Source organism: Piliocolobus tephrosceles, chromosome 7 (assembly GCF_002776525.5).
Source record: "Piliocolobus tephrosceles isolate RC106 chromosome 7, ASM277652v3, whole genome shotgun sequence".
NCBI classification, from domain to species: Eukaryota; Metazoa; Chordata; class Mammalia; order Primates; family Cercopithecidae; genus Piliocolobus; species Piliocolobus tephrosceles.
The window spans coordinates 46,676,705-46,700,157 of NC_045440.1; the positions used below are offsets into that span (position 1 = coordinate 46,676,705).

Sequence of the window (23,453 nt, forward strand, 5' to 3'; positions counted from 1 at the left end):
TTATGGAAAGCAAGGTGTGAAAAAACAGAAAAATTCCCGTCCTTTGCTCTGAATTAAGTAGAAATAAGTGATCAATATTATTTGATTTTACAAAATTTATCTACATTACTATGGATTTTTAATACGCCTGCTTACCTTTCTCTGCAAACATGACCATGCATTAATTCAACATAAAAAGGAGAGAGTCATCCAGGATGATGGGGCAGCATAGAATAGAGTGTATGCCTTAACACCATTTGGAACAATGATAAGCTCTTACCTGCTCAGGTCTTCATTCAAATGGTAAACCACACATTCCAAAACTGAGATTCAAACATAACAGGGCCGTTCATATTCATGTGTGGCTCCGGTTTCCTCATTCACAAGAACAACAAAAAAAGCTTAGATTCAATCTTAAAAATCTTTCTGAATCTAACAACTTTTGATTTTTAGAAATAAAGTTTAGCAGGTCCCTTTTGTCTAGAAACACTGCTTATAAAATAAATACTACATTATAGGACATTTAAAAACTTTTTATAGGACCTAATTGTTAACAGTTAACCTTTAGAAAATAATATTTGAAATCCCCTACTACATGCCTATTAAAATGTCTAAATTTAGCACCAACTTTTGTAACCCTGATGGCATTTACTATATATATATATATTTTTTTTTTTTTTTTGACAGAGTTGCCCGGGCTGGACTGCACTGGAGCTCACTGCAAGCTCCGCCTCACCATTCTCCTGCCTCAGCCTCCCAAGTAGCTAGGACTACAGGCACCCACCACTATGCCCGGCTAATTTTTTGTATTTTTAGTAGAGACAGGGTTTCACCATGTTAGCCAAGATGGTCTCAATCTCCTGACCTCGTGATGTGCCCACCTCAGCCTCCCAAAGTGCTAGGATAACAGATGTGAGCCACTACGCCCGACCGAATGACGTTTACTCTTACATCCATCTAGAAACATATACTTGGATTAACAGAAATGTGTTGAGTGCCCTTAATCCACATTTTCACACGATATGTCACTATAATCTTGTGAAATAGTCTATATTTTCTTCCAAAGAATCTTTTCAGTCAAATGCTTAGTCAATTTAGGAACTTAGGTTAACTGACTAATTCAGTCAAAACTAGCAATGTAGTAGCTGCAGACAAATACTACTAAAGTGTTTTTTTTTTTAAATAATTCACCTCGCAATGATTGGTAAATAAGAAAATGAAAGGCAAAATGAGAAGGTGAAAAGCAATCACATGTTCACCATTTTCCTTTCTACCTTGAATACCCAACAAATCAAGATTAATGTTTATAATAATTCGTTGATCTGAGTCAATCACCTGTCATTAAACTTTATCGGATCAATGTTAATGCCTCAGTGAATCAGCTGCACTACTGGAGTGCCCTTGAATATCTAGTTGCACTTGTGTATGTTTCCCTTTTGTATACATACTTATTCTTGTATGAAAGCTACTATAATCCAAAACATCCCAGTTATAAGCAAGTAAGTCAATAATTCAAATACACAGTAAATTCCAAGGAATGGCAGCACATGCACATGTTGACTTATTCCAATGTCTGCAATCAATGCAAAACAATGTGACCTGTCTGTGCTTGACACAAGGGATCTCTAGTCCTGGCTCATATCACTGAATGAGACCAGGTTATTAAATTTTCAGGAATTTTTAAGACTTAGTTGTTACATAAAGTCATTATTAAAATGCATTATATAAACTTCCAACTAAATTATATTAAAACAATAGTAATACCTACAACTCCTCATATTCTAATTATTTTACTATATTTTATTATCTATGCTCATGATGCATCTACTGCATCTATATGGTGGAAATAGCATATGATGGTGTGCTACCATGCATCTCATCCCAACTCATCATTCAGTGACATCAGCTTGGTAGCTTGAATCTGACCATGACAATCCTATTAACACAGAAATGTGCAAATACTACCAGCTATGTTTTTGTGTTTTTCAGAGAGTCAGATGTTAGGCATTTACCAGCACACCACTAGATCTAGAGAACCCAGACAAGTTCCCCACTCTCTTGTAGTCACCAAAAATACAAGATGCTATGGGACTAGGTAGTAAGTCTATGGGATCAGAAAAGACCTACCAGAGAAAATGTTACTTAAGCAGAGTCCTGAGGAATGAGTCAAGGTTAGACAGGTGGGCAACGAGGACAGAGAAGAAGTTTTGCCAAGCAAGGGGAAAATAGCTTGCAGGATTGAGACTTATCCAAGAAATTCAAAGAAGCCCAGGGTGCTAGTTATGGGGTAGAAAGAACTCAGGAAAAAAAAAAAAAAAATTATTACTCACTATAGCAAAATACACTTGGCCGGGCGTGGTGGCTCAGCACTTTGGGAGGCTGAGGTGGGTGGATCACTTGAGGTCAGGAGTTTGGGACAAGCCTGGCCAACACGGTGAAACCCCATCTCTACTAAAAATACAAAAATTAGCTGAGCACAGCCGGGCATGGTGGCTCATGCCTGTAATCCCAGCACTTTGGGAGGCTGAGGTGGGCGCATCACGAGGTCAGGAGATCGAGGCCATCCTGGTTAACATGGTGAAACCTCGTCTCTACTAAATATACACAAAAAATTAGCCAGGCGTGGTGGCAGGTGCCTGTAGTCCCAGCTACCCAGGATGCTGAGACAGGAGAATGGTGTGAACCTGGGAAGTGGAGCTTGCAGTGAGCCGAGATCGTGCCACTGCACTACAGCCTGGGCAACTGAGCAAAACTCCGTCTCAAAAAAAAAAAAAATTAGCTGGGAACAATGGCATGCACCTGTAATCCCAGCTACTTGGGAGGCTGAGGCAAGAGAATCACTTGAACTTGGGAGGCAGAGGTTGCAGTGAGCAGAGATCGCAGCATTGCACTCCAGCCTGGGCAACAGAGACTCCATTTCAAAAAAAAAAAACCACTTAAATTATTAACTTTATTTAAAAACATTGTGAAGCTACTAAAGGCTTTTAAGCATGAAGATAGAAGGAAGAGAGGTGAGAATTGTTAAACAATCATATTGAACTGAACTGGAGAATGGACAAAAAGATTATCCAAGAAAAGATGCAGAGAAAAGTGACCACAAGGCAGTCCCAGCAACTCCAAGCTTTCCCAATAACATACCACTAATAGCAAAATCTTTCTTAGCACGCAGCCATATTATGTTTTTGTTTAATGATCATTTAAATGTTCAACTCCACTAGTAGAGACATTATTACACACATACAAGGGAAAGGAAACTTTTAAATGTGAGATAAAGTATAGATATATGAAGGGGTGGCCTGCCCCTCCACACCTGTGGGTGTTTCTCGCTAGGTGGAATGAGAGACTTGAGAAAAGAAATAAAGACACAGAGACAAAGTATAGTGAAAGAAAAGCGGGGCCCAGGGGGCCAGTGCTGTGCTTACAGAGGACCCACACTGGCACCGGTCTCTGAGTTCCCTCAATATTTATTGCCAAAAAGATAAGGGAGTAAATCAGCAGTAAGACATACAGATACACGGAGATGTTCCATTTTCCCAGGGACGGGCAAGAGACAGATGTTTTTCTTTTACTGAGATTTAAGAGAATGGTACTGACCTTCAACCACAAGCAGGCTTTAAACATTTGCCTAACAAAGCACATTCCTTACAGCCCAAAATCCTTTCAACCTTAATTAGCACAGAGATGTTTTCTAGCAAGGACAAGATTGGGGGTAGAGTCATAGATTAACAGCATCTCAAATACAGAGCCAAATGGAGTCTCTTAAACTTACTTCTATCTATAATAACACAGCAACAGGCTGACCTCTCTTTTCCCCACAGATATACATAAAGTTGTGATCTCTATTTCCACACTTCAGTGGTTCTGCAGCCCACTTCACAGACCACTGAAAAAGCCAGCTTTGGGAGATGGAACCTAGGATGTATAGGCAACAGGACTTGGTGATGGCCACACGGAGCTGGGGCCAGATGCCACCCTCAGGGAAGACCTAGCTCATGCTAAGACATCTACACTAGGAAAAACGTCTTCAAAACTTGGCACCATGGCTGTGACAAAATTTCCCACAGTTTGCCTACCGAAGACATAATAATGGTTGGGCAAAATTTTCTGGCACTCAATTTCACCAGGGGCAAACAGAAAATGTTAATGTGTGTATGTCAGTGTGTTCATGTGAGTGTGTGTGTGTGCCTGTGCATGTACATGTGAGTACGTGTGAGAACACAAGTGTGCATGTGAGCATGTATGTGTGTATGTGTGTGCATTTGTGTATATGTGTGCATGTGAATATATGTATATCTTGAGTATGTGAGCATGTATCTGCGTGGGCACATGAGTGAGCATGTGTGAACATGAATGCATGTGTGTTTGCACTCACTGGTTCATGAGTGGGGCAGGGAGGACCCGCTGTTGTCACTCAAGGCTTTTGATAACAAAGAACATTTTTTTTCTTCCCAGTAAAAACAAAATCCAGCCCTCCAGAGGTGACTCACACCCTCTCAACCTCTCTCCACCCCTTCGTTGTTTCCCCTATCTGATCTGCCTCTCCTTCTCTCTCCTTCAAAATGTTTTCTATGTGCAGTGTTTTCTCATCTTAGATTGCTCTCTCCTTTCAGCCTTCAATCAACTTGTCCATTCTGTTTCTCACTCATATTTGTCTCTTGTCATCACTCTCTTCCCCTCTCTCCTCTGTCTCTCTCCCCTTTCTCTCTCTTTTCTTTTCTCCTCTCCTCTCCCCCACCCTCATTCATCCTGTGGAGTTTGAAGACATCACACCACAGATTTTCCATGTGAGCAGAAAATGGAGTCTTCTTCACAGATTCCATGGGTGGGCCACAGAGATAATGGTAAGCTGCAGAACACCGAGTCCCTTTCTCACTATGCCTCCCTCAAGTGGGGCTGGTGGAGCCTGCAGGTGGCTCCTCTGTCCCAGGTGCCTTTTCAGAAAGACACATGGGAATAAGAAATTTTCTTCATTCACGGTTTTAAGGAAACCAATATCCATATGCAACAGAATGAAATAGGACCCTTCTGTTATACAACACAAAAATCAACTCAAAATGGACTTAAAACCTCAGCACGGTGGCTCACGCCTGTAATCCCAGCACTTTGGGAGGCCGAGGCAGGCGGATCACCAGGACAGGAATTCTAGACCAGCCTGGTCAATATGGTGAAACCCGGTCTCTACTAAAACTACAAAAATTAGCCGGATGTGGTGGTGCGGCCCCTGTAGTCCCAGCTACACCAGAGGCTGAGGCAGCAGAATCACTTGAACCTGGGAGGCGGAGATTGCGGTGAGCTGAGATTGTGCCACTGCACTCCAGCCTGGCCAACAGAGCAAGACTCAATCAAAAAAGAAAAAAAAAAAATCCTCAACAGAATACTTGAAACCATGAATCATCATAAAACTATAAGAAACCACAGCGGGGAGCTTACTTCCAGGACAACTTGAATCCAGGCTCACAGGTTGGAAAGGAGAGAGAGAGAGAGAGAGGAGAGGAGAGAGAGAGAGAGGAGGGCAGAGAAGAGAAGAGAAAGTAAAACAGGGTAAGATCTCATTCTAAAACTGGGCACCAAAATCACAAGCAACAAAACCAAAAATCGGCATGCAGGGCTACAGTAAACTGAAAAGCTGCTGCACCGCAAATCCCATGAACTCCCCGCATCAAGTGGTGATGACGGGAGGGACAGGAGGGGACACGCGCTGCCGGGGGTGGAGAAAAGTGACCCTTGTGCCCCAAAGGCGGGAACTCAGATAAAAAATTCAGCAAACCCTGGCGGTGGCTGCGATCCTTTTTCTGCCGTCTGAGGCTTGGACCCAGTGCAGTCAAACCCCAACCCCGGCTTGGCTTCCCCTTCCTCCCAAAGCCGGTGCTTTCCTCTCTCTATCTACACGGGGGAGTTTCCCTCAGAAGGAGTCCTAACGCCCTAAAGTATCACAGCCTCCTATGCTGCCACCTTCCAAAGCCCTCAGGGAATGAGAACTACTGTAAAATAAATACTAAAATACTACTAGATTAAGATGAAAAGGAGAACCTAACAGGAAGAGACAGAACATTCCAGAAAATGAAAGCTTCTGTACTCACCATGAAGGAAAAAAGGTCCTGGAGAAACCGCACCACAAAGAAACCACACCCAAGGTCCGTCTTCAGCAGTCAGCCAGGAATAGGAGCTGTTTCTTCCCCAGGGCGTAGCCACAAGTCGTCCTGAACCTGTTGCAGTGCGGGAGGGAGAACTGGAGCTCTACTTCTCCTCCACAGTAAGGACACCACGCTGCACATCACACCACTGACACCACGCACACCACGGACATTACACACACCACGGACATCCCGCACACCACGCTGCACGTGCGGAGAGAACACACATGCATACCACAAGGGGGACAGAAAAGGCGGTTTGGCGATCCCTGCCGGTCACATTGCGCAGTGCAGGCTGATTCCACCTCAGGGTCTCCATCAGCCCAGGCAATGGCCCCAACCTTTGGTTTTTGACCTTGAAATTACTGCTAAATGGAAGAGGAAGGCTGACGGTGTTTTCCACAGAAATTATTTCTCCTGCACGTCATCATTACAGAAGCAGCTATAATAACGTCCACTTTCACACAAAGGCCCCTACCCTCTGTGATGGGCCAGTCTTGGGGGGCCGTGATCAGGTTTTGGGGGTGGGGTGTCGAGGCAGCAGAGCCACACTGGGAAGGGTGCATGGATCTCAGCCCAGCGCAGAAGCTGGCGGCGGGAGACCTGTGGCTGAGCAGCAATGAACAATGTGGTTGACTTTGGAAGCCGCAGGCCCTGTCCTGGCTAAGGGACGTTGAGAATGGGATGCAGGTGGGAGGCAATGCCTCAACTCACTCCCTCTCATCTGGATTTAGTTGGTCTTTGGCTGGTTTCATTAGGCCACATTTAGGTGCGTGCTTGCAACCAATACCTCCGGGGACCTGCTGAGCTGCAGCCTAGGAGACACTGGGGAGCTGGGAGGCTGCTTGGCAGCAACGCTGGTCTGCAGGGGCTGGGAGACCTTCCCTTGGCTCCTCTCCCCTCCGGCAGGGCCCTGCACTGCTCCCTTGGCTTTCTGGGGGCCCCATGGTACTGGATTCCCACCAACCTTGGGTTTTGGAGATTCCAATCCCCATGTGTTTGGTGGCATTTCCCCTTTTCTCTCTTGTTTTCAAGGCCTTTACCATGAGTGGCCCTTTATCCATGTTGGTCACCATGCCTGCCCCACCCCAACTCCCTAGCCAGCACAGCGCACAGCAGCTGCCAGAGACCAAGCCCTGAAACACCCCCAACCCCACCCCCTTGCAGCCTTCTCCAAACTGTTCCTGCTAGCCTGATGCCTGGGGAGTTTCTGAGTTATGCCTCCCCACCCCTCAGTCTAGTGGGCTGAGGCAGTGCTTCCTCCTCGAAGTGGCCCAGCTGAGAATGAATGATGCCCTCTGGTGCATAGTCAGGCTGAGATGGGCCCTGTGCATCCACAGTGGAAACCTAGAGGTAAGAAAGTTCGTGGGGAAAAGGCAGAGTTCTAGGTCTTCTATGCCCTGAATGGTTTATTTTCAAGACGGCTGAGCAATCCAGCTTTCTACAGAATGAAGGAGCCAGATATCCAGCATTCAAGACCCATAGAGAATGAGAGAAGGTAAGAGAGGATGATCTTTCATCTGTGGAATGCACTTTGGAGCAATCTTTATGGGAGGGGATCAGTTCTGGTTCTGCCATAGCCCCAGCTGCCCCTCTCCCCAAGCTTCTGCCAGTGAGGCTGACCATTTGAGCTTACTTCATAACAGTAATCAACCCTGCCACACTCATGGACTTTGTCTTCTTGGTTCTCCCATCCCCCTTTCTCCTGTGACAGGTCCATTGCTGGCAGTGGACAGGTGAAGTCCTCACTCCAGCCTCCTTTAGGATCAGCCCCCACTCCCCAAGGGGAAGGGTCCGTTAGAAAGTGGCTTATCCCATGGTACATGGTTTCTTCATAGCCACAGTAGGACTCTTAGGTAGAAATTAGCTTTCCCCCTTTATGGATCATTAAAAAGTGGTAATAGCACCTGTAGAGTGAATGTCGTCTTCCCTGTTGGCTGCCCCACTCAGACTATGCAGATAGCAACACCCAGGGTACAGGCTGGGGCAGGGTATCGTGGGGTGGGCAGCAATGGTCCCCTAGGTCTGGGGAAAAGTCTGCAGACTGTGCCTTTGGCAGGATCTTTCTGCAGTTAGCTCTGTCCAGGGTAGAATAAAGGGCATTTCCCAGACTGTCTCCTGGGCAGGCTCCTCAAATCCAGAGATTAACTACATTCTGAAGAGGCCAGCCCTCCTTTTGATTTTATTGTGTCCCCAAATCCAGGATTTTGGGGGGTGACAGGGAATCAGACTTTTTATCTGTAGGTGGAAAAGATTCCGGAAGGAGAATATTGTCTGACTTCTCTGTTCTCCGGGCGATTGTTTCCTTGGTTCTCTCCCCAGCTCCATGTTGTCTCAGTCTCCAGTACCCCAGCACCCCTCCAGTCCTTCTATGTGGGCCCCCAGATCACACTACTCACCTTCACACTCTCACAACTGAATCCATTGACCAGCTTGCTGATGCCTCATAATTCTCAGCCAGAGCAAGCCCTCGGATAGCTCACCAGGCCCTGTCACTCCAGATGGTACCTTGTGGGCATTCCTGGCACCATTTTCTCTCTGGGTCCTATAAGCTCCCAAATGCAGGAGGTCGTGGAGTACACCTGTGTGCCTGGCAACATCCAGCACTGTGTTTCCACTCCACTGAGGTGTCTCATTGCTTCCATTGCCCCTCATAGGGTACCAAGCCTCTAGCAAAGGGAGTCAGCAACCCCTGGCCTGACCACAAGATCTGCAGATTCAGATCTCACCAGGGATAGCCTAGACTTCAACTTGCTTTTTTGAGTATCAGGGGCCCGACCCCTTAGTGCCCAGGGACTCAAAGTTTGGAGTAATCCTAGCCCTGCCAAGAAGTAGGGGTGCTGGTGGGGAGTGTCCACCGGCTGTTCATAAACCTCTGGTTTCCCAGGCCTCTCTCCACTGGACATGGCAGCATCTCTGAGTTACAGATTGCAATGTGCTGCCCTGGTTGAACCATTTCTGATGCCTACTAGGCATTCTGTCCCATGTGCCCTGTCTCCCTTTTGATGCCAGTGATTTCCAATGGCGTGTGCTTATTCAGAGCAATAGTACCTAGGGAGTGCCCATGAAGCCCTTTTGTCCTGGTCCCTTGCTCTGCATGGGTCCCCTGGGGAGGCAGCTGCTAAGTGGGTCAGTTCCTGGGAACCTGCATTTAGGAAGCTCTGGGCTGTGCAGGCATCACCCTGGGATTGAGACAGGTAAGAGACCTAGCCCTTAGAGGAGCTATGGCAGGCAGAGTGCCTTCCACCCTGAAGCCACCCTAGACCTGGAGGAGCTGCAGTACCCTCCTCTGCTAAAAGGCCTTGAGGTGGGTGGGGCTGACTCCCAAATGGGCAGCTCTTGAGAAGGACAAACGTCCAGTTTGTGCACCCATCGTCTGCTCTATGTCTCCGTTGGTCCTTCTGTCTCTTCCTTTTCACATTTCTGCACATAAAATATACTGGTGTTTGTGTTCCACACAGCAAATGTCCACTCTTTGCCTTGCAGACACTTAGCGGTTCATTTGCTCCTCAGATATTTTTTAACTCAGTGCTGGCTCATTGGCAACATGACCTTAGCCTTGCCTCCTTATGATTCGTGCTCCCAGAGCTTCCAGTCGATCCTCTACAACACACGTACCGAGCCCCTGCTCCTCCACCCCAACACTCTCCCATCCTTCAGTGGCTCTCACTGTCCTACAGCAGGGGTGGCAAATCTCCAGTGCCCAGGCTACCCTGCTCCACCTCTGCACTACATGGGACGTTGCTAACTGATCTTGTCACTTTTTGCCCCGATGCCATCTCAAAATCCTTCTTTTTTTTTTTATTTCAGATGGAGTCTCGCTTTGTCGCCCAGGTGGAGTGCAGTGGCGCGATCTCAGCTCACTGCAAGCTCTGCCTCCCTGGTTCATGCCATTCGCCTTCCTCTGTCTCCCGAGTAACTGGGACTACAGGCACCCCCCACCATACCCAGCTAATTTTTTTGTTTTTTTTGTTTTTTTTTGGATTTTTAATAGAGATGAGGTTTCACCATGTTAGCCAGGATGAGTTTCGATCTCCTGACCTCATCATCTGCCCACCTCAGCCTCCCAAAGTGCTGGGATTACAGACGTGAGCCACCACGCCCGGCCACACCTCAGAATCCTTAACACATGCTCTGAAATTAGCAGACTATCAATGAAATGAAGACGACTATGAAATAAAACCCACAGGTCATCCTCTGTACTGCAAGGTGGAACTCAGTCTCTGGAGAGTGACATTCCAGGCTTTTCATGACCCCTCCAGCCATTTCCCTTCTGCCCTCTCCAAACTGTCTAGTCCCCATTCCATGCCTTTGTTCCTCCTTTTCCATCTGTCTAGAATGTTCTTCATCCCATCTCCTGGCAAACTACTACTCATGCTTCAAGACCTCTGTGAAGCCTCCTCCCCTCCCCCAGCACTCGTGTGCTCTCTCTGTCTCTCTCTCTCTCTCTCTCTATATATATATATACATACACACACACACACACACACACACACACACACATATACACATACATACATCCATATGCCTACACATGCACCTATTACTGACTGTGAAATCCCAGGAAAGCTTACTAACAAGGTCACTGAGAGTAAGGATGCTGCCTCACTCAGTGACCAGCAGTGACTCATATGTGCATGTGGAATCATCATACAAAGAAAATGTAGGTTCTGTGCTCGCAAATGGCCCTGACCTTCATGGCTCTACAGGGTGGATAATGAGCTACTCACAACACAGATGGAGGAAAGGGTCTTTCTTTACCTGCCCCAGTACCGAGAAAAAGCATTATGCATTCATCAACTGCACCTTTCAAAGTACTGTCCTGCCACATAGACTTTCAGCTCCTTATCTTCCTTCAATAAATTCCCTATTTTTTGGTAAACTTGTCTCTTGGCTCAAATCTTTTTCCCAATACAAACAAAGGGCTGAGGATTTCTGCACTTCCTACTACCACTAATATAGCCACAGCAACTTTCTGTAAGTGGTTTCATGGTATGTTTTTTCTATCCTGTTATTTTTAAGGTTTTTTTTCCTTTTTTTCGGTTTTTTTTGTTTGAGTTAGAGTCTCACTCTGTCGCCAGGCTAGAGTGCAGTGGCACAATCTTGGCTCACTGTAACCTCCGCCTCCCAGTTCAAATGATTCTCCTGCCTCAGCTTCCCGAGTAGCTGGGACTACAGGTGCCCGCCACCACGCCCAGCTAATTTTTTGTGTTTTTAGTAGAGATGGGGTTTCACCATGTTGGCCAGGATGGTCTCGATCTCTTGGCCTCGTGATCCACCGCCACGGCCTCTCAAAAGTGCTGGGATTACAGGCGTGAGCCACTGCACCTGGCCTTTTTTTTCCATTTTAATAAGAACACTTAACATGAGATCTCTTAACATGAGATTTACCCTCTTAACAAAATTTTAAGTACATTATACAGCATTGTAAACTGCAAGCACAGTGTTGCACAGCACATCTCTAGAACTTACTTATCTTGCATAACTGAAGCTTCATAACCCTTGAATAGCGACTCCCCATTTCCCCCTGCCCCTGGCATTCTACTCCACTGCTGTTAGGCTGACTATGATAGAGACCTCACACAAATGGAGCCAGGCAGTATTTCTCCTCCTGTAACTGACTTATTTCACTCAGCATAATGTCCTCCCGTGTTATCCATGTTGTAGTGTATGGCAAGATTTAATTCTCTATGAATTTGAATAGTATCCCATTGCATCTATACACCACATTTTCTGTAAACATTCATTGATCAGTGGACCTTACGGTGTCTCCCTGTCTTTGAAACTGTGATTAATACTGCATTGAATAAGAGTGTGTCAATATTTCTGCAAGATCCTAATTTCCATTCTTTTGGATGTATACTCAGATGTGTTCTTTGTTTTAAGGGCATGTATTTTTATTTAGTTTGTCAATACAAGTGAGAGCCTGGCAGGGCTCTATCACTTCAGTCACAAGAAACTGAGACCTGCCCCCATCTCTGATTTTCACAGGTTTTGTCTCACCTCTCAGCCTCCTGCCTCCTGCGGACTGGGATTCCACATCTGTCGTAACAGGGATTAGTGTGGCCTAGAAATCCTCAGTCTCCTGTTCCTTTTCCATCCCTGTGATATTATAAATTATGAATTTGGTCTTTGACCCCATTTCCCGTCATAAAACATTTAGAATCACCAAAGTGATGCCTTTTTGTATGCCACCAAGATGACTGATGGCCGGCAGTCCCTAGGTAGCTTCTGGACGGGGGCTGGTCACCGGAAAGACCAAGACAGGGTTAGAGGATTGGGACTTTCAGTCTTGTCTCCCAACCTCCATGGAGGGAAGAGAGGCTGCAGATTAATCACCAGTGGCCAGTAGTTTACGCCATCAAGCTTATGTGATGAGGCCTCCATAAAAACCCAAAGGGGGTTGGATTGGGAGAGCTTCTGGGGGACTGAACACATGAAGGTTACTGGATGGTGGTGCACCTCTTCCCATACCTCGCCCTACACATCTTTTCATCTGTGTCCTTGGTTATATCCTTTATAATAAACCAGTGAATTTAACTAAGTATTCTCCTGAGTTCCACAAGCCGTTCTAGCAAATTAATTGAAGCCAAGGAGGGGTTGCGGGATCTTCAATTTATAGGTCTTTGGTCAGAAGCATAGATGAAGCAAACTGTACTTGTGATTGGCATAAGAAGTGGGGCACAGTCTTGGTGAAAGAGCCCTCAAGCTATAAGATCTGACCCCTTCTTCATGTAGATAGTATCAGAACTGAGTTGAGTTAGAGGACACCCAAGTGGGGTCTTCTATAAAATTGATGGCTTGCTTTGTGGGAGGGAAAAATCCCCACACATTTGGTCATGGAAGCCTTCTGTGCTGATTGTTGTGGTACCAGCAGAGCAAAGGTGGTCTGTGCTCTTTCCACTCAGCCCTGAGGACACTGAATGACACTCATAGTGCTTTCAACATCCTGGGGCATGGGCAGGTGTACTTTCTCTGTGTAGCCTGTGCTAAAGTCTGCACGTTCCTCCTGTCTTTTCCTTTGTGGTGTCCCAGTTGTCCATCCTGGGGAACATTACTGATCCACTTGAAGATGGTCTCAGAACCTGCAGACTTCATAGGCTGCCTTGGGTATAGATAAAGAGCACTAATGTGCATGAGTTTCCTCTTTGACTCCACAAACCTCAGCACCTTTTCCCTGGGTTACATGCTGACTACTCCCCTAACCCACAACTTGCCCTGAGACATGGACACAAACGCACATCAAGGTCACATGTCCAGACACATGGGATGACCAGAATATTTTCCACCTAAGCTTCCTGCCTGTGTGGCAATGACCGGGCTGAGATGATTTATCTTAATAGTTAAGCATAAATATTGGGGGGATAAAGGCTACCAATTCAGCGAAGGTCTCAGATCCTTGCTCCAGGAGGGAGAAGTGCCTGCAGAAGTTTTCCCTTATTCTGGCCTTAGTGACAAGACCGGAGAGTGGGTCTAGGGGTCCTAGAGGGGATCAGACAGGAGGCTTGGGCCTCATTTCCCTGGGGGGTAGGGGCCCTGGGCTGCACCGGGCTCCCTCCATCTCCTGAATGGGAGTGCTCACCCTCAGCCTCAGACAGTAGCCCAGAGTAGTAAGGGAGGCCGCCAGGCCAGACCTGGAACACGAGCTCCCACAGAGACCCCTGCATGCCATGGGAAACAGCAGGCGTCACTGTATGGGGCTTCTCCTAGGAGCTGGCGGCCCAGGCCACAGTGTCCACAGGACTCTGCTGCTTGCTCCAGTGCAGAAGGAGGTGACCCTCAGTTCTAGAAGATGGGGCTGACTGAGTGGAGTGCAGAGTGCAGGCAGGACCCTAAAAGGGCACCAGGGCCACCTCTGCCAGCACAGAGCCTGACACAGGGAGGGCACAGCCACCCCTGCATGGTGACAGTGACTGATGTTTCACATTTACCAATCCCTGCTTCTGGCATCTGAGGGTCCTGTGCTGTCTCCTCTGCTGACACCCACCTGCGCACCACGTCAAGGGAAAACACATACAAACACACAATAATAAAATAATGAAATGGGCTGGTAGAACCTATCTACTCGTCGTCAAAATTTTTATTACTTTCCTCAGGTTAGAAAATACTTCACCATTTGTTCAAATTACCTCCTGTATTATTTGCTGAGTTTTGTGGTTGTTCTCTTTTAGATACATTGGAAGTTCATCATTTTAATGAAAGTAGAATAACAAACATTCTGAAGTTTTAAAGAATTGCATTTTAAAAAAATAGCCTTTTCCTCTTTCGCTTGCTGTCTCCCTTTCCCCTCCTTCTCCTTCTTTCTCCAAATGAAGGGAGTTCTTTTTTTCTTCTTCCGTCTCATCTACTCAATCATGGAGCCGCTGCAGCCGCTGCCCGCTGTCCGCTGCACACACAGAGCAGAGTCCCAGGGTCCAGGAGCCAGAGCAGCGCCGCTCGGAGACCGGATGGTTCCGTGGGTTGTGGAGGAGCACAGGAAAGCGGAGGCCGGGCCACACAGCACCCCGGACCCCGCAGCCCAAACCCAGCGACCCAGCAGCAGCTCTGGGAGCCGCCACCCCCGGAAGCCGGCACTGCCGGGATCCTCCATTTCCAGGAGCCGCCACCGCTGGGAGCTGCCACAGCCAGGAGCCGCCACCGCCGGAAGCCTCCATCTCCTGGGAGCCGCCACCTCCAGGAGCCGCTACGGCCGCCGGGAGCCGTCATCGCCCGGAACCTTCGTCTCCTGGAGCCACCACCGCTGGGAGCTGCCACCTCAGGAGCAGCGGCAGCACTGGGACCCGCCGGGCCCCCTCGTACCCCGCGGCGGCGGCTCCGTAGGTGCCCTAGACCCGGAGGGGCCGAGGGAGCCCAAGCCACCGGCGGGACCGCAGGAATGTGCTGGCTCTTTCTGCGCTGAGGGGCCGTGGCGCGGGGCGGAGGTCGGGTAGGAAAAGCTGGAGCCGCAGGGAAAGCGCAGGACAGGCTGGCTGGGTCTCGCCCTCGCTCGGAGACCTTGGGACCCGCGCAATGTGGCAGTGGAAGGCGCAGGGTCTGACCCCGGACGCGGCTGCCGCAGCAGCTGGTCTGTCAACCCCGACCAGAGCCGAGCAGCCTGAGGCCTGCAGCGTCCTCCATCACCTCTGTGATGGCATCCGCTTCCGTGACTGTCACTGTTCACCCTCCGCCTGTCCCCGGGCCCACGCAGGACCCCTAAGCGGGGCTCTGCACAGGCTAAGAGGGCTACTCTGGGACTGACCACGGGTTGTTCGTGGGTCCTCACGTGCCTTTCCAGGTCCAGGGTGAGAAGACGGATTTGAAGATAGAAGTCATACAGCTGCAGGATGTGGAGTGGGAGGAGAGGCCCCAGGGAAGCAGCTCTAACTGAGGGTGATTAAAATGTGAAGCAGAGAGGGCGCGGTGGCTCACATCTGTAATCCCAGCACTTTTGGAGGCCGAAGCAGGTGGTTCGCCTGACGTCAAGAGTTCGAGACCAGCCTGGGCAAAATGGTGAAACCCCGTCTCTACTAAACACCAAGTTAGCCAGGCACGATGGCGAGCGCCTGTAATCCCAGCTACTCGGGAGGCTGAGGCAGGAGAATCGCTTGAATCTGGGAGGCGGAGGTTGCAGTGAGCTGAGATTGTGCCATTGCACTCCAGCCTGGGCAACAAGAGTGAAACTCCACCCCCCCCCCCCAAAAAAAAAAAAAATCTAAAGTAAAGAGGTCAAAGATTGGAAACCCCTGCCCCCACATCTTTCCAGAACTGCTTGTAGTTACAGTAAAGATACCTTGAGCCAGTATAGCAGTACATTGTTGCTGTAACTGATTGTATTATTTTGTTAAACATTTCCACAAATATTTAAGAGGTGTAATATATGTGTAATATAGGAAGGAAGGATGTAAAGTAGTATGATCTGGGGCTTCTCCACTCCTGCCCCAGAGTGTGGAGGCTGCAGTGGGGCCTCTCCTTATTTGTGCATTGATCTCTGTGCCACAACCAAGCTTCACTTTGACTTAAATTTCAGCATATGTTGCTGCTGCTTAAATATTGTATAATTTCAAATAATTAGCCGGGCGTGGTGTTGGGCGCCTGTAGTCCCAGCTACTCGGGAGGCTGAGGCAGGAGAATGGCGTGAACCCGGGAGGCGGAGCTTGCAATGAGCCGAGATTGCGCCACTGCACTCCAGCCTGGGTGACAGAGCAAGACTCCCACTCAAAAAAATAATAATAATAATAAAATAAAAAATGTATATATTGTGTAATTTACTTGTATAATTCTATGTGAATAATGCTTATGTAATAGGATTATTTTGTAAAGCTTTCTGTTTAAATATTTTAAATTTGCATATCACAACTTATGAAAAACCCATACTTTTCATAAGTATGAAATGTTACAGTTTTTTTTTTCTTTTTTTCTTTTTATTTTTTGTATTCTTATTATACTTTAAGTTCTAGGGTACATGTGCACAACGTGCAGGTTTGTTACATAGGTATACATGTACCATGTTAGTTTGCCGCACCCATCAACTCGTCCTTTACATTAGGTATTTCTCCCAATGCTATCCCTCCCCCAGCCCCTGACCCGAAATGTTACTGTTAACTTTATTTTTATTTATTTATTTATTTATTTTTGAGACGGAGCCTCGCTCTGTGTCCCAGGCTGGAGTGCAGTGGCGCGACCTCGGCTCACTGCAAGCTCTCCTTCCCGGGTTCACGCCATTCTCCTGCCTCAGCCTCCCGCTTAGCTGGGACTACAGGCGCGAGCTGCTATGACCGGCTAATTTTTTTGTATTTTTAGTAGAGACGGGGTTTCACCGTGTTAGCCAGGATGGTCTCCATCTCCTGACCTTGTGATCCGCCCACCTCGGCCTCCCAAAGTGCTGGGATTACAGGCGTTGAGCCACCGCGCACCCGGCCTAAATTCCAATTATGTTATGCATGATAACGTTTTTTGTTTGATGAACAGATATGAGCAAAACACGTTAATCCTGGTGTCTTCTCTAGATGTTGTTGTTTGCGGTTCTGGAGTGGCTGTGCATGTGAACACATGTGTGATTTCTCAGTGTACTGTACTGTGATTTGTTTTTATTGCTTGTTTTGCTTCCCCTCAATGTCTATAACCCTTAGTAGGCTCTGACCTAGTCAGGCCAGAAGAAGCATAAGGATCTTTTGTGGCTTTGTGCTGGGTGAGGGCTGGCCCTAAACATCTGCCTAATCCTTTCAATGGGCCCAGGAAAGGCCAGACTGGCATCATGTCCACAGCATCTCTTAATATCATTGGTTGTCATCCAGACACCTCAACTTGTGCTGCAGAGGAAATAAGTTCCTTCTCACGGATCATCATGATGGACATTGAAACCTCAGGGTGTAGAGCTAACATCTGTTCATCATCGTGGATGTTAAAGAATTGGGTAACATGCCTAGTGGTAAGCCTTGGATGGGCCGTGAGAGTATACTCTAAAAAGCATGCAGTATTGTGCCCCTGTCACAACCAACACACACATGACCTGTCCCCCAGCACCCCCAAATGTAAGAGTGGATTGCAAATCTTTTGGAGACTGTGGCCCTGGTACAGGTAGAAAAACCTGTTCTGTTATTCCTGGGCCCACAATAAACCCAGAAATGTTGTTTTGAGTTACTGTGATTTAAACTCCCTCTCTTCTTAAATGGAACAGCTCATTGGGGCTTTCTGGATCTGTTTCCATTTTCTTTGAAAGTAAATGGTGAGTATGCATTGTGGTGATGCAGAGGCAGGCATTCTCTGAGATACAAGCTCCAGAAGGATTCTCCTCAATGTGTCAGTGTTGGGATGCACACCTCCTAAATAAATCATCATTGTCTCCGTCCACTCCATTAATAGCACTTTTTCAGTGTGACATGGAAAAGCAGGAGGATGGCATACACCCCACTGAAGGATGTAGGCGGAGGCAGATCTCTCAACTGGGCATATTTTTTAAAAAGTTGCTTCTGTACTGCTCTTCTTTTGCTCTAAAGTGTGGGCTCCCTCAACCTCTTAGCCAGAGACCAGCAAATGTCAGGGAAGCACCCAGTGTCTGGCTCCCATTCCAAATCAACACAAGCGTCTTGTTACAGACAAGAAGTCAGAGGAAAGGGCGGGGTCCCTGCAGGACAGAAGCCTAAGCTACTATGAGGTGCTCACGACTGGCAGCTCCTGTTACTCCCTCTTAAATTACGTGGGAAATCTTAATGCAAGGGCAATGGTCCCCCAGGAATACCTGCAGCATAGTGACCTCAGACCCTGATACTCACCATGAAACTCTAAAATATTGACTGGAAGCCACTTGTGGCTGCTGGCTGTGTGTGTGACTCTGCCAGGGACCCTGGCAGCCCCCCTGTAGCTATCTTGATGCCTCTCTGTCACCCACATTGTCTGCCTACTTAACACCCAGCTCTGCTCAGAAAACTTATGTCTTGTGTCAAGGAGAGAGGATGCAAAATTCTGAAGTCAATTTCCCTCTGGCTTCTGGTATGCCCTCACTCTGAGCCCAGCTTGTGTTGTGACAGAGCCTGTGTGGTCCCCTGATTTCTGCACAGTGTAGAACTTTCTCCAATAGTCACATTGGCAAAGGGAGAACTTGGGGGCTGGCAGGTAATTAGAATTTCTCTCTCTCTCTCTTTCAGTAGTTTCATTTTGAATATCTTATTTGTTCATGTGGATGTTTTAATTTAAAAAATTCTTTCTGATATTTTAAATTTTGTATCATAAGAATGTTTTCCTCTACAGTATTTGTCATACCAATTTATAACCACAGAAATGCAGGAATTTTATTTCTATTGGAAACATTACTATTGGGGGGAAACCCCACCACCAATATTTATCATGGATTCTTTTCTATTTCCTAGGCATCTCCGCTGGTTTGAGAAATAAAGGGAAAGAGCACAAGAGAGAGAAATTTAAAGCTGGGTGTCCGGGGAAGACATCATACGTCGGCAAGTTCCATGATGCTCCCCCAGCCGTAAAACCAGCAAGTTTTTATTATCGATTTTCAAAAGGGGAGGGAGCGCATGAATAGGGTGTGGGTCACAGAGATCACATATTTCACAAGGTAATAAAATATCACAAAGCAAATAGAGGCAGGGTGAGATCATAGAACCACCGGATGGGGCAAAATTAAAATTGCTAATGAAGTTTCGGGCGTGCATTGTCATTGATAACATCTTATCAGGAGACAGGGTTTGAGAGCAGACAACCTGTCTGACCAAAATTTATTAGGCGGGAATTTTCTTGTCCTAATAAGCCTGGGAGTGCTACAAGAGACTGCCTTAAGGGGGCCGTCTATAGACCTACCCTCAGGGTGCATCCCTCTTTCTCAGGGATGTTCCTCGCTGAGAGATAGAATTCAGTGATATTTCGCCTCTTTGCCTTTGAAAGAAGAGAAATATGGCTCTGTTCCATCCGGCTCACCAGCAGGCAGACTCCAAGGCCATCTCCCTTGTTCCCTGAACATCGCTGTTATCCTGTTCTTTTTTCAAGATGCCCAGATTTCATATTGTTCAAACACACATGCTCTACAAACAATTTGTGCAGTTAACGCAATCATCACAGGGTCCTGAGGCGACATATATCCTCCTCAGCTTACAAAGAAGATGACGTGATTAAGAGATTAAAGGCAGGCATAGAAAATCACAAGGGTATTGATTGGGGAAGTGATAAGTGTCCATGAAATCTGCACAATTTATGTTCAGAGATTGCACTAAAGACAGGTATAAGAAATTATAAAAGTATTAATTTGGGGAACTAATAAATGTCCATGAAATCTTCATAATTTATGCTCCTCTGCCGTGGCTTCAGCCAGTCCCTCCATTAGGGATCCCTGACTTCCCGCAACACATTACTACAGCTATGTTTTACTTTTGAACAGAATTTTTACTTGTATAAGGTGCTTACTAATATTAAATAGTTTGGAGTATATAACATTTACATTAAGGACTCATGATAGAAAAAGGGTAAGGAGTTTAAAGGAAATAAATATTCCAACTGGGTCTTATTGCCAATTTTGGTGTAAATTAGTTTGTGTCATTTCAATTACAAAGATAAAAGTATGCCATATAATTTATGTAAAATTTGTTTTTGTAATGTACATAATGGTTATCAAGTCTTTTGACAGAAGAATATTTTCAAAGAATATACATGTGATCAATCCATAATGTCTGAAACTTTGCTGAGATATGAGTGGGGCACACTTCATTGTAAATCACAGCGAGGAAAAACTTAACAGTGGTAAGAGAGTGAGAGTGAGTGGATATTCACACAATTGTGAAGTGTTTATTAGTTACCTTTTGTGATGTAGTGTGGTTCTCATTTTAAACCTTGGAAGGTGAAAATGTACAAACTATAAATATTAATGTTCAAACACTGACAGAAATTCTAATATGAATTTAAAAAATATATATATTGTATTTTATTAATTATGAACTTGGTTATTTTATTATTCATTCTAATGAATATTTTCAGTGGTGGTTTAATTTAATTGACATATAGTTGCCATTAAAATGTTAACTCTCTCATAAAAACATTTTTTCTATTTTAACACTTTGCCTCTCATTTCTTCCTTTCTTGCGCAACAAAGAGTCTTTACTTTCAAATTATTTTTAGTACACCAAGTAATAACATGAATTCTATCATACAGCAATTTTGATTAAGAGAAACTAACACCAGCCCAAGCAATTACAGCAGTAGTCACTGTTCTAAGCCTTGGAAGGAATGGACTCCTTAGGGCTGGCTGCTGCTTCACACAGGTTACAAATAACTATTTACCACTCTTTCATTGACCTTCAAGAAAGCATTAGAGGAAAAATATTTAATCCCTTCCTTTCTTCAAAGATTGTTTTTTTGTTGTTGTTTTACTAGATCTAAAAAAGAAAAACTCAATATTGCTATATGTTACTTGAGCCAAAAGGCATAGGAAAACAGACAGCACATAACCATTAAATTCCTAAGAAACATGAAGTAAAAGGATGACACATTTAGTTCTATGTCTGCGCAAGAAACTGGATTTGCTGCTCTCCATAAAGTGAAGGGACCAACTATACAACATACAGAAATAATTAAATGCCTTCTTGTTAGAATATAACTAGGGCTTTGCTAAAGTTTCTTATTCCATGAGGGCAGCTGAAATGCCAGTCCACAGAATAGGCACTTCTCCTCCTATTTATGCCATAGTTTTCACGGATTTCTGGCTGGTTGTCACAGACAAAGGCCAAGAGGTTATCCATGCCCTCTTCCCTGTTCTGCTGAAAGTAGGTCTGGAGGGTGGTCATTTTATCCTGGGTCTCCTCCACTTCCGTGCTGCAGCTGCCTTGGGATCCCAGTGCCACAGCTTCCTTGGCCTTGAACTCTTTCTCCCTCTGCAGGTGGCACTATTCAATTTCAGCCTGAACTGCCACTTTGGCCTGCTTCAACCTCTGGTTCTTTTGGCTGCAGGCCTCTGACACCTTCTCAACGGCCTGCTTTTCAACCTGCATTAGCTGCTGGATCCCTTGCAACTGACTGGCCATGACAGTGGTGATTCTGAGACCAAGGCAAGTGGCCTAAATCAGTTCAAAGGACCTTGGGGTCAGCTGACCCACCCAACTACAGTCTGCACCTGCACCCTGCCACCTCTCATTTCTTACAAGTAAGTCAAACACCACACAGCAGAAATTTTAGAAGGTATAGCACAAAGTGAGCACATGAAGTATTTTTAAAATCTTTAAAATATGTCTTATAAGACATTATAACACAGTGTGTTACCTATTCATATGTTAAATCTTAACAGATGTATTTGGACAATCAGATTTCCTTCAGATTAAAGATGGTGTTGGTATTTTTTCAAGAAGTTATTTTAAACCTGTTAGGGAAATGTCTATAGTGTGGAACAATTCTTCTTTATAAAGTGATATTTTACCTATGTTATTAAAATATCAAATCAGAAACTAGAACAAGCTCTGGAAAACATTTCATTTACTTTTATACTATTTATATCTGATGCCTACTATAAATTATTTGCTGTGTCTGTGCAGATACTCTTAACTCATAAAAATATATATTTCTGAATATACACTAAAACCTAGATTACCTTTGTACACTAACATTTATTTTAATAAAAGAAATTGGTAAGAACAACATGTTACATGTTGGCAAATCTAAAAGTGCTCAGTTTGACTCTCCATCATAACGCTCACAGAATTTACTCCTGTGCTCACTAGACACAATTTCTATAAGGAGAAAGTCTGTTTTATTCACCAACATATAGCCAGCACCTGACACAGGAATACGTGGCACAGAGCAGGTGTTCAATAAATATTCGTCAATAATTGAACAAATATTTTCTCTAGCAAGTCAAAAAAAAAGTGACCTTAAATAAATGGAACGAGAATAGCAACTGTTTTATTACACAACAAAAGGAGCTTTTTGCAAACATTCTAGGATTACTTATCGTAAGTAGGTGAAGAGTGCAACAAAAGTAATTTCCTCCAAAAATAAATAAATTTGCATTATGGGAAAAAAAGAAAAACAGTGACACTTTATTCTACAAGCCTAGTAAGTGATATTTACAATATAAACTAATTTTAAACCACCGGAACGCTAAGTAAGGCAATTCCAAAACTATTGTTTCACAAATTTACTACAGAACGCATTCTCTTTCTGACAATACTCCTAACCTTAGATGAATATACTTTTTAACAACATTACTGAACTCATAATATAAAATGTCTAATCAATTTATCATTTTTATCCTTGAATCTATGTTAGAGAGTTTTAGAAATAGAAGAAACCTATTAAATTCAAATCATTTTAAAAATTGTCTGACTTAAAACAGTTATTACATAATTAATACATTTGGAACAGCATTGATTGTTTTCGGATATATGTATTTCACACAGCATTGTTGAAATTAACCAGAATTAAAGTCAAATGAAAGCATTCATCTATAATTTTTAAATGATTAACACTTTGAAATGAAAAAAGGCATAAAACATTATTGTGTTCTTAAATTAGAGATTTCTTAGCACATATAAAACTTACCTATTTCAGCTGGGTGCAGTGGCTCACGCCTGTACTCCCAGCACTTTGGGAGGCCAAGGTGGGCAGATCATGAGGTTATGAGATCGAGACCACCCTGGCTAACACGGTGAAACCCCATCTCTACTAAAAATACAAAAAAAGAAAAAAGAAAAATTAGCCGGGAATGGTGGGGGGCACCTGTAGCCCCAGCTACTCTAGAGGCTGATGCAGGAGGATGGTGTGAACCCAGGAGGCGGAGCTTGCAGTGAGCCGAGACCGTGCCACTGCACTCCAGCCTGGGCGACAGATCAAGACTCCATCTCGGGGGGTGGAGGGGGAAATAAAAATAAA

The 23,453-nt window shown here is 45.3% G+C and overlaps 1 pseudogene; it reads right to left on the reverse strand.

Moving 5' to 3' along the window:
• Positions 1 to 21,178: 21,178 nt before the first annotated feature.
• On the reverse strand, positions 21,179 to 21,613 carry LOC113225140 (annotated as a pseudogene).
• Positions 21,614 to 23,453: the final 1,840 nt, after the last annotated feature.